The sequence below is a fragment of the Nylanderia fulva genome, unplaced genomic scaffold, assembly GCF_048542155.1.
Source record: "Nylanderia fulva isolate GAGA-0341 unplaced genomic scaffold, ASM4854215v1 Scaffold647, whole genome shotgun sequence".
In the NCBI taxonomy this organism is placed as follows: domain Eukaryota; kingdom Metazoa; phylum Arthropoda; class Insecta; order Hymenoptera; family Formicidae; genus Nylanderia; species Nylanderia fulva.
This window is the reverse complement of record NW_028190750.1, coordinates 28048-40548: the sequence shown is the minus strand read 5'-3', so window position 1 is coordinate 40548 and position 12501 is coordinate 28048. Positions and strand designations below refer to the sequence as shown.

The 12501-nt window shown below is 42.2% G+C and overlaps 1 pseudogene; it reads left to right on the top strand.

The window, feature by feature from the left end:
- The first annotated feature begins 581 nt into the window (after window positions 1–581).
- LOC146720641 (uncharacterized) lies at window positions 582–8803 on the top strand (annotated as a pseudogene).
- Window positions 8804–12501: the final 3698 nt, after the last annotated feature.

The following is a 12501-nucleotide window of genomic DNA, read 5'->3' as shown; positions in this document are numbered from 1 at the left end:
TTCTTTCATTATCCCAGATGAATATCAGCCAATAAATTTGCATACAGAATTGATAAAAACACAAGCATTGGCTAAGATAAAGAAGACATTAACAAAAAGACACCTGTATAAGATTTAACGTTGTAGGATGCCGGGTTAACGTGATCAAATGATTGTACGCGTTTTGAAACGGTTTAAATTAGTTTATTCACTTTTACAAGTTCGTCGCGTACGAGACTTATGTTTCTCGGCGCTCGCTCTCTCGAGGACTGACTCGAGGGCTGCGCGAATTTCGGAGCTCGCGTAGGGCGGCAGCCGATCGGGGTCCTCGATTGGACCATCAGAAAATCAGGCGATGTACACACGCCAATTAGCGGCGAGTGTACACGTTGGTTTCACGTGTTTCCTTGGCGTAAACACTAAGGAATTTAACAAAAAGCATTCTAGAAAATTCGTTCGTCCTCGAGGATTCGCTCCAAAGAACGAATTTTCAACAACACCAATTCAAAAAAATTGTAATCAAGTTATCTGAGGAACTACGTACAGTTTATTTGGATGAAGAACTAAACTTACAATTCAATGAAATTTTTCTAGAAGAAAGAATGGAGATACAATCTGCTGCTAGATCCGTGGAAAAAACTTCAAAAGAAACCGTAACAAAATTGTTAGATAAATTATTGGAAGCAAAGCAACGAGACTCTGAACAACAAAATCTAGGGAAAATAGCAGGAAAATTTACAATTGAAAAATTCTCAAATAAAAACCCTAACGCGTACCAATGGGTAAACGATTTTGAAAAAGAATGTGAACGCTTTAACATAAAGGAAGACAAAGGAAAAATTGAAATTTTTAAGCTGTTCCTGGATAAATCCAGCCGAGATTGGTATAGCTGTATGATGATGAAACTCACAATAAATTCAGAATGGAGAAAATGGAAAAAAAATTTTGTGCGAGAACCTTCGATTTGTTTTAATTTTCCGCGCAGAGGCAAATTTATTTATTTATAAGTCGGCTCGCAGATACGAAGGAGACTGGATGCGGAGAAAATTGTAAAGGTGGAGAAATTCACTTTTGAGGCAAAGCAGTTTTATTCAAAACTCTCGCAGACAAGATTAAAACGCGGAAGTTCGCTCTAGAACGAGATAAATTCGCGCGATGCTCTTTTCGCTGATATACACGGAGACGTCTCTTCAGTTCAGACTCCTCGAGTAGACTCATTTTTGATCCTCGCGGAATTCGGCAGCTAAGGGGGCGATCGATCATCCGATCGACGCGTGGCACACGTGCTGAAATCCTATTCGCGGACGATTGCCCCATCACGCTCCGAAACGCGAGACAAAGGCGAGTTTTTGTAGATTCCTCGCTCGCGGAATCGAAAACAACCAGAATAACATCTCGGCGTCGAATATTTTCAATTTCTACGATTGACCTTGCTTCGTCGCTCCGAAAATACGTGCCAATTTTAAACATACCGCCCGCCTCGCATTTGAACGTATGCGAATATGCGAAATATAGCCAACGGTAGTCTTCAACGTACGATGAAGACAATAAATCAATTTTCAATCAACCAAGAAATCAAACAAGAGATCAATGCAATAATTCCTTGCGATCGAATAACGAGGGCAAGTAATCAGAAGGTGAAAAACCTTTTACAATTTTCGAGTAAATATTTCTAAATTATAAAGACGCTCTCAATTTTCAATAGGCACTGAGCCTTAGCAAATATTCGCCTCTTTCGGCTGTTCGAGCACGCAAATACAATTATACATGTTTCGAAATTCTACCGACAATGCGATGGGTCAAATAACAAAGTCATAAATGCGATACCTGGCTCGAAAACCACGCCGAAGAGGAGAATATTGCCTAACATAGTAGATTTTGACGCTAAATACATAAATCACACCCGAAATTTATCAAATAATTACAATCTAAGTTTAACGCAAGTACAATTTTTCAAATATTGCTATTGATTGGCAGCCGGCACAGTAGCATAATTGGTCGTTTCAGGATCGAGCTCGCAGTTCTCACCGTAACTACTCGCACGAGTCCATCCGAGCCGGGATGAATCTGCGTGACTCGCGCTAGGTTCCACTTGCTCGGAGGGAGCAAGAGATTCTTCAACAAGGCGAGTTCTCCTATGCGAAAACAAGACGTTTTTTCCGACCACTTACGCCGCTGCTGCAGGGAGTGCAAGTAGTCTTGCGACCACGAGCGCCAAATCTGTTCGACTAAAGAATGGACCATCTGCCATCGCGATAGTCGATTCGCATTACTTTCGAGCACTGACTCCTCCGGTATCGCAATTATGGGGCGCCCGATCAGGAAATGACCCGGAGTGAGTGCCGATAGGTCACTCGGATCGTCGCTTAATGCCGCGATCAGACGAGAATTTAAGCACGCCTCGATTTGGCATAATAACGTCGCGAATTCGGCCTGTGACAGAGTTCGCGAACCGGCGACTCGTTTTAAGTGCGACTTGAGACTTTTGATTCCCGCCTCCCATAGCCCACCGAAGTGAGGAGCCGCAGACGGAATGAAGTTCCATTCAATTTTGTCATTTGCAAGGATGTCGTGCAGTGACGAATCCTTCATCAAGGCGCTGAACGCGTCGTTCAATTCCTTGTCAGCCCCGTGGAAGTTCGTTCCATTATCGCTATATAGCTTGGACGGCAAGCCCCTTCGGCTCACAAATCGCCGAAAGGCGGCGAGGAACCCAGCGCTAGAGTAGTCTTCGACTAGCTCTACGTGGATTGCTTTCGTGACGAGGCAGATGAACAAAGCTATATAATTTTTTCTGGTTTTTTTGGCCTCTGCCAACGAACGGCGTGACTAAGAAAGGGCCAGCATAATCCACTCCCGTATGAGCAAATGGAGACGACGGATTGACGCGTGGAGACGGGAGGTCTCCCATGAATTGGCTCGAAAGTTTAGCCGAGTGACGTACGCAAGGGATGCATTGTCTTATATATCCCTTGACGGAGTTTCGCCCTCCCATTAACCAATAATTCTGAAGAAGGGTGCGCAGCACGATTTGAACTCCACCGTGGAGTGTACTCTTATGAGCTTGAGCGATTAGAAGGTAAGCGAGTTGTCCGCGCGGCACGATTACGGGATGTTGCTCATCGTAGCTAAGAGCGGAGTGTCGCAACCGCCCGCCAAGCCGGAGTACCGAATCTTTTCCTAAGAATGGAGCAAAAGTTCGAAGGGAACTCCTTTTTGAAATCGTGGCAGTCTTTTGCAAAGTTTTGAATTCGACCTTGAAAGCTCTCCGCTGGACATAAGACAGCCAGAATTGCTCGGCCCGTTTAAGCTCGTCGACGCTCAGTGTCGAATCTTTTTTAAATTTACGAACCTTTTCCTTCCGCAGTAAGGCAAGAAACCTGTGGACGTAAGCCGTAACTCGGACGGGCTTCGTCCAACTTGAAAATTTGTAAAGTAGATCCCACTCTTCTTCACCTTCAATGTGAAGAACTTTGGTTTTTCGCAGTTCAGCTGAAACTTGCTGTAGTTCATTAGTGGGTCTAGTATTCGTCATATCATGAATCGGCCAAGCCGTTAAAGGTTGCCGAAGCCATGGTGGTCCCGTCCACCATAGCGAATGCGACACTAACTCAGACGCGGATAGCCCGCGCGACGCACAATCCGCCGGGTTCTCTGCCGATGGTACGTGACTCCATCGAGTAGATGGCAAATTGTTCTGTATTTCAGCCACGCGGTTGGCCACGTATGTGTTCCACTTTGATGGGTGCTGGCGCAACCACGCCAGAGCTATCGTGGAATCCGTCCAACAATGGATCGGAGTTCCAACTAACTGCAACGAATTAACAGTCCACTTTACGAGGCGACTCAATAACACTACCGCGTTTAACTCTAGACGCGGGATGCTCACGGTTTTCACGGGCGCGACCTTTGTTTTTTGCTGCGATTAAATTTATTGCGAAGTCTGAAAGCGAATGATAGACGCGAAGATATACGACGGCGGCATAAGCTCGATTTGACGCGTCAGCAAAACCGTGTATCTCTAGCGCGAGAGTTTGTGGACCTTGACCAGTCCACCGTGGAATTTTGATCATTTCTAATTTGTGAAATTCTGATACAAAATAATTCCAACGGGACGTTAACTCATCGGAGATGAGAGAGTCCCATTCGCAATGTAACAACCACAGCTCTTGAAGTATTATTTTTGCCACGATCACGACGGGAGCGGCCCATCCGAGAGGGTCGTAAAGCCTCGCGATAAATGAAAGAATTGAGCGTTTGGTAGGAACGCTGGGGGTGGTCGAGTTCACGACCAAGCGAAACACGTCTTCGTTAGGCATCCATGACAGGCCGAGAACTTTAAGTGAATCTTCCGTCAGGATTAGATGATCGGTTACTTCCGATTGGTCAACAGACAAATCATTGAGAAGTTCGATCGAATTTGAAGCCCATTTCCTTAATTAAAATCCCCCCTTTTTTATTAACTGCATCAATTGAACGCGAGTATTTTTTAAAGATTTTATATCATCCGCGCCAAACAGGGCGTCGTCTACATAAATAGACTCTCCTAGGATAGGAACCGCGGCCTTGAACTTTTCTCCCTCGTCAAGGGCGAGCTGTTTCAATACTCGCATTGCGAGATACGGAGCGGGAGCGAGACCGTAAGTGACCGTTAACAAGCGAAAATGTCGAACGGGCGCTTCCGCTTGAGGACGCCAAAGAATTCTTTGGTAGTCTGAATCTTGCTCATAAATTTGAATTTGCCGAAACATCTTGGCGATGTCGGCCGTACAGACGAAGCTCCACCGTCGCCATCGCGATAACACGGCAGGTAGATCTTGCTGTAATTTGGGCCCTATTAATAAAAAGTCATTCAACGACGTACCATTCCTAGTTCGGCACGACGCGTTGAAAACGACCCGTAATTTAGTCGTGCAACTATCTTCCCGAATCACGGGGTGGTGCGGAATGTAAACGGGCAAATACTCGGTTTTTTCCGACTCGTCGACGCTAGTCATATGTCCGAGGGACTCGTATTCCGCTAGAAATTCGTTATACTGCGAATACAGTTCCAATCGATTTCTCAATCTGTTTTCCATACGGTTGTACAGCGACCGCGCAATGGAAAGAGACTCTCCGATTTCGATCGGAGGATCACATTTAAAGGGTAGTCGAACGACGTATCGTCCGTCGGACAACCGACTATGCGTCTGCACGAAGTGTCGCTCACAAATCTCTTCCTCCTCCGTGAGGGGAATTTGAGGCGCGATCTCCTCATCTTCCCAGAACCGCTGGAGAAGAGTGTCTATCTCTTGACCGAGAACGCAATTTAAAACGGCTTCTTTTGAAGCCTTCCGTTTATTTTCGGTCGGACCGGAAATAATCCAACCGAGCGCGGTTAGTTGAGCTGTGGGGGTACCGAGCGGACCTTGCCTCAAGTCGCGCATCAAAAGTGAGCCATAAACGTCGGCTCCAAGAAGCAAGTGAATTTGATGTTTGCTCGACGGATCCGGATCCGCGAGGGAAAGGCCCTTCAAGTGAGGCCACAATTCGACAGGTCGAACTCGCGAAGCCGCGTACGACGTGATCTTCGGAAACACGTACACTGTGATTGGAAATACCGAGTCGGATTTCGCGCACGGAGTCATTCGCAAAGACACGCGCGACTTTGCGGCACCCGTGTAGGTTTCCCCGAATCCTTTGATTTGTAAATCGGTTCTTTGTCGCCTGGTCCGTATGGTTTGACAGAAAGATTCCGATATAAAACTAAAATTGGATCCCTGATCCAATAGCGCGCGAACCTTAAAGCGTCGGACCTCAGCGGTGTGGATGTTCACCCACGCGGTTGCGAGAAGAACCGCCGGAGTCGTAAAGTCCGGCGGCTCGATTGTCTGGACGCTGGCCACGGCAGCGTTATTGGAACCGTCCAAGGCGTCGGACTTCGCATTCGTTTTCACGCTCGGTTTCGCAGCTTCCGAACCTTTTCTGACAGCTGACGATTGATAATTTTCGGAATGCAATAAAGAATGATGAGACCGACTACAGTGGTTGCATCGCTGTTGGCTCGAGCAATTCGGCGAAATATGCCCCGAGCGCAAGCAATTAAAGCATACACGATTTTTGCGAGCGAGCTCATTTCGTTGTTCAACTGATTTTTGACGAAACGGCTCGCACTTTATCACGAAATGATTGCCTGAGCAGCATATGCACTTGACAGCGGAGACGTTATGCATTGACGAACGCGGCTTGTCTGGCTTTTGATTAACACTTTCTCTTGAAACTTCCGCGAAGTCTGACAATCCGCGGATTCGAGTCGTAAGAAATTCATGAATATCTTTGTACGCCGGAATTGAAGTTATAGAGGAACACTTCAAGTTCCACTCGCTTCGCGTTTTTTGACAGAATTTTTGTGAGACGCAATAAACAAGCATATCGTCCCACTGAGCAACCGGTCGACTCAAATTCGTCAGCGCGGCCAGCGATGCAGCCACCGTGTCTCGCAATCTCTTTAACTCGCCTACGCTTTCATGTTTCATAACGGGCATGCTCATGAAAGCATGCAAGTGAGTATTAATCAAGGTCGCCTCATCATCATATTCGGCAATTAAGAGTTGCCACGCCGATTCGTAATTCGGATCCAAAATCTTTAAATTATTTATTATTAAGGCAGCGTCACCGATGACACTTGTTTTCAGGTAATGAAACTTTTGAGTGTTAGTGAGCGTACCGTTACTAGCAACGAGAGACTCGAAAGTGTTCTTGAAGCTTTCCCATTCGGAAAACTTCCCCGAAAATTTCGGAAGCGTAATACGAGGCAACTGGAAACCATTATTATTACTGTCGCGAAAACGAGGAGTCAGTGCTACGATCGAGAGAAGGCGGTGAAGAGACGCTTAATTTACTTATCATATCACGGAGCGTATCGGCCGTCTCGAGGTAGACATCCTCAGCGATTAGAAAATCTTCATCGACGAAGTAGGCAACCTTCGCCCGTTCATCTGAAGACGTAGATTGTAAGAGCTTGACGTGGAGCTCCCTGCAGGATGCCCAGAGCGACGTAAGCTCGTCCAATCGTCCTTGAATTTTTGGCAGGGTAATATTGACCTTAGCCAACTTCTTGTAATTCACGAGCACGCGTTTCACTTGAGAGATCGTGTCTAATTGCGCGATCAACAGATCTTTTGCTGTCGACATTTTTTTCGGAGCAACGTCAGTAGTACAGACGGAAAGATTTGCGGACGCTTCCTCTATCGAACGCGACGCGTATGTCTCAAGTTTGACTTGAGACCATTGATTATGTCAGGCGCGTGAACGGCGCGGACGGCAAGAGTTCGCGGACGACCTTGTTGTCGAAACGCGACGAATTTGTCTCAAAAGAGACCACTGAGTATGTCGGGCGCGTGAACGGCGCGGACGGCAAGAGTTTGCGGACGACCTTGTTGTCGAAACGCGACGAATTTGTCTCAAAAGAGACCACTGAGTATGTCGGGCGCGTGAACGGCGCCGACGGCACGAGTTCGCGAACGACCTGACTGTCGAACGCGACGAATTTGTTTCGAAAGAGACCACTAAGTTTTGTCTCACGAGTCGAATTGGGTTTTGACGACGTGAATCGGAGTCTACCCGTACACTTGTTTCTCGAGAGCGAACTCGACACTTGGTTCCTGTCTCTTCTTTTGCACACTCGTTTGTAAGACGATGTGCTTCTATTGTCCACCCGCGCTTTTTCACTGTCCGCGAGAGTCACACGAAAATCACTTTCTCCGTTTTACCTTATCGTCCTCGTTATCTTCACAATCCGGCTCGAAGGACCATTTTACTTCTGTGCGAGAACCTTCGATTTGTTTTAATTTTCCGCGCAGAGGCAAATTTATTTATTTATAAGTCGGCTCGCAGATACGAAGGAGACTGGATGCGGAGAAAATTGTAAAGGTGGAGAAATTCACTTTTGAGGCAAAAAAGTTTTATTCAAAACTCTCGCAGACAAGATTAAAACGCGGAAGTTCGCTCTAGAACGAGATAAATTCGCGCGATGCTCTTTTCGCTGATATACACAGAGACGTCTCTTCAGTTCAGACTCCTCGAGTAGACTCATTTTTGATCCTCGCGGAATTCGGCAGCTAAGGGGGCGATCGATCATCCGATCGACGCGTGGCACACGTGCTGAAATCCTATTCGCGGACGATTGCCCCATCACGCTCCGAAACGCGAGACAAAGGCGAGTTTTTGTAGATTCCTCGCTCGCGGAATCGAAAACAACCGGAATAACATCTCGGCGTCGAATATTTTCAATTTCTACGATTGACCTTGCTTCGTCGCTCCGAAAATACGTGACAATTTTAAACAAATTTTATTGAGACATACGCCAATAAAGGATGGTCGGCAATTAGATATGCCTTTTCATTCAAATACCAATCAGGACCTCTGCTGGATTACGCCATCAAGAAAGAAAAACTTTTGCTGGAAATAAGAAAATCAATTGATATAGGTACACTAATAGATTTGATAGCGACAGGCCTTCCAAACTTCGTGTCAGATAGAATTGACAGGGAAACTTTAACAACAACTGAAGACTTGTACAACGAAATCGGAAAACTAGAACATCTGGCAAACAAAAAAAAATTTGAAAATAATAAAAATACAAAAGACCAAAAAACAAAAGAAAAGGAAGGAAAAAACCCTGTACAATCTGTAAAGAAAAAAAAGTATACGATACCACCCCGAACACCTATGCTGGTTCAAATCCGAAGAAAATAAGCAAGAAAAGAAAAACTCTATAAAACATGTTAACAACTCAGTAATAGAAACGAAATTAAACGAAAAAGAAACAAAAAACGAGCAGTAACACCATTAATAAAAGTCAAACTAATAGATCTATTTGGAATTTATGATTCAAGCTCAAATGTCTCTCTGATCAATTCTAAAATATTAAAATTAAAAGGAAGAAAAAACCATTCCAACAACGCAGATTTAATAACAATTAATGGTGTTAAGAAAACAAGTGGTTTGACAACTTTAAAAATTAAAATCTATAAAATAGAAAAAGAAGTCGATGTATATATCATCGATAAAGAAAATTTTATATATGATTTTCTAATTGGATTAGACATGATTAAAGAATTTAAACTGGTCCAGAATGAAGATCTAAGAATAACTCAGAAAAATAACTCAAATCAACAAAATAAAACTAGAACAGAAGAAATTTCTACGAATTTACATAATAATAACGAAGAAAAAAAGTCTCTAGTAAATTTTAATGAACAAGTAAAAAAAGAAAATTTCAAGATAAAAATAAATCACCTGACTCTTAGACAAAAAAGTGATATAAGCGAAATGATTGAAAAGTATAAAACAGTATTTGCAAAGGACAAATATGATATCGGGTTAGTGAAAGAATATGAAGCACGAATAGACCTATTTATTGACAAATACTGTAGTAAAAGGCCCTACAGATGTACTGAGCAAGATAAGAAAGAGATTGAAGGGCAAATATCAAAACTATTGGAAAAAAAAACTTATAGAAGAATCCTACAGCCCATTTGCGGCACCAGTAACCTTAGCTTTCAAGAAAGAAGAAAACAAAAAAATTGACTATGCATAGATTTCAGAGACTTGAATAAAATAGTAATACCTCAAGCCCAACCTTTTCCACGGATTGAAGATCTGGTAATAAAGACAAGAAATTGTGAACTTTTTACAACGCTGGATATAAACTCTGCGTTTTGGTCAATCCCCCTAAGGATTGAAGATAAAAATAAAACTGGATTTGTCACTCAGAATGGACACTATCAATGGACTTGCCTACCCTATGGACTAAAAACATCACCAGCGATTTTCCAAAGAATACTTGGAAATATACTAAGAACATACAACCTCACGGACTTCGCTGTAAACTACATAGACAACATCTTAGTATTCTCAAAATCCTTTCCGGAACACATAAACCATTTAAGACAACTATTGGAAGCAATAAAGAAGAAAGGGTTCAGATTAAAATTTACTAAATGCACATTTGCTGAAAACTCAGCGAAATATCTTGGTCATATTATACAAAATAACTCAGTTAAACCAATAAAGGATAATTTAATTTTAATAAAAAATTTTCCAAATCCGAAGACTAGGAAAAATATCAAGCAATTTTTAGGAAAAATAAATTTTTATCACGACTATATACCAAAGAGAGCAATAATCTTAGATCCACTGCATAACTTTCTGAGAAAGAATTAAAACTTTATATGGTCAGACGAATGTCAAAAATCATTCGAGACAACTAAAGAACTGCTATGTTCGAAACCGATCTTGGCAATATTTGACCAAAACCTACCAATAAAAATATACACAGATGCTTGTTTAAAAAACGTCGGTGCAGTTTTAAAACAAACGCAACCAGATAAAACAGATAAACCAGTGGCATATTTTTCAAAAAAATTAAATAAAAATCAAGAAAGAAAGAAAGCGATATACTTAGAATGCCTAGCAATCAAAGAGGCCATAAAACACTGGCAGTACTGGCTATTAGACAAGTCATTCACAGTATTCTCGGACCATAAACCACTAGAAAACATGAATATCAAATCAAGGCCGGATGAAGAACTAGGAGACCTGACCTATTTCTTATCGCAATATAATTTTAAGATCAAACATACGCTAGGAAAGAAAAATGTGGAAGCAGACTGCTTGAGCAGAAACCCAGTACTGGAAGCAGACGAAAATGAAGATAAACAGTGCGACCAACCACAGAGAGTCGCAGTCCGGAAGAGAATCTCAAGTCGAAGGAAGCGGCGATCCAGCAGCAGAGCGAGTCGACCGCCAAAATGTAAATAGAATAACATCATTTAATTTTAAGTATTAAGTTAAGATAAATAGTCTAGAAGCAATTTAATAATATAATAACCATAAACAATCATTTCAGTAAATTTTCTTTTTGTATTGTCAAAGTTTGAGTTTAGAGTTAAAACATACTAGAATACAATCAAACAAATAAAAGATATGTATTTTAAACATTTTTAGTTTAATTATGCAAATTTAGAAAAAATCATAAAAGTCGGCAAAAATTAAGTTTAAATTTCCGAACACAATAAAATACATTTAAATAACAAAAAGAAATGTAATCTTAACAATTTTATTTCATAAAAATCATTTTTAATAATTTTACCAAAAATCATTCTTAAGTTACGAAATATGTCAAAATTACGTTTAAACAACCAAATGACATGTATTTCAAATATTTTAAGTTAAGTTACGTTGATTTATTAAAGTATCTCAATTACTAGTCAAACATCACAAATAATAAGCATATTACAATTAAATAGCATAAATAGCTACTAGTAAAATATCTAATAAATCAACGAACTACGTTTTAGTTACAATGCGAAATATCACTTTGTCAAAATATTTGTATTCCGCTAAGTTAAGATATGAATATAATATCACAAGTTAATTTAAGCTTAAATATCAGTTTTGTTTAATGTCATATAGTCTTAGCAAAGAATAATGTTATTTATTATTTCTCGCGAAACTAACAGATATTTACATATATTAAACGATTAGAATATTATTCATTAAAACACAAATAAAAATTACAAAATAAATAAAATACTCAAAAATTACAATAAATAGGTTAAAATAGGTAGCAAGGATATGTACAAAGTATATTTATAATATAAAGTTATTTAAGATAAGAAAAACCAAAAAACAAGAACTCTCAGTGAGTCAAGCTTAGCATACCGCGAGCGCGCGAAATCCTGAATGGTCAGCGGACCACTGGTGGGGCGGCGAAACGCAATTGGCCGGTGGGCCAAGAGCGGGGCGAGCGTCTCGGCGGCTATATAAGCCGACGCCGAGAGAGCCCGGGAGTTCTATCTCCACCTAGAATTCACAAAGAGGACTTTCAGGAAAAGCATTCTTGAATAACGCGGACAAAGACACTTCGGCAACAATAGCGGTAGTAATACGTCGACTACTCTAAACCACTGTACGCGATACGCGGCGATAAAAAGTGTAACGAGATCGGCAAAACAAAAATTACGGTAACGAGCAATCGACCGAAAAGTATAATGTTAACGGGACTAAATTGTGACTCAGTGCGTGACCTGAAAAGAAAATAAATATTTATACTTATCAAGGTTAAATTAAACGTGTGAAGTCTCCCTCAGGGGCACTACAGACTCATCCCTGTAGTGTACGGGTGTCGCAATCCCGAGGTACCCGAGCTGGAGTGTGTGGTGATGGATGAATGGGGCGTGATGGGCGTGCAGGCCCTAAAAAGGACTTGTCCACTGCACTAGGTGAAGGAAAACACCGAAGATAACACCCGGGGGGGAGGCCCCGTTAGCCAGGCAAGGCAACCTCCTAAGGGGAAGGAAAACCCCCTGACAGAAAAAACCAATTTCTTCTTTTCAGAATGATGAGTTCCAAGAAAGAAGCGATCGTCCTGGGATCGGATACCAGGAACCGGCGTGGGGGGGGTGTAGGCCTGGCTCCCTCCATGTCGTCAACGGACGACAGGTCGTCTGCAGCTTTGCCGGCTGGGGCTGCAGACAA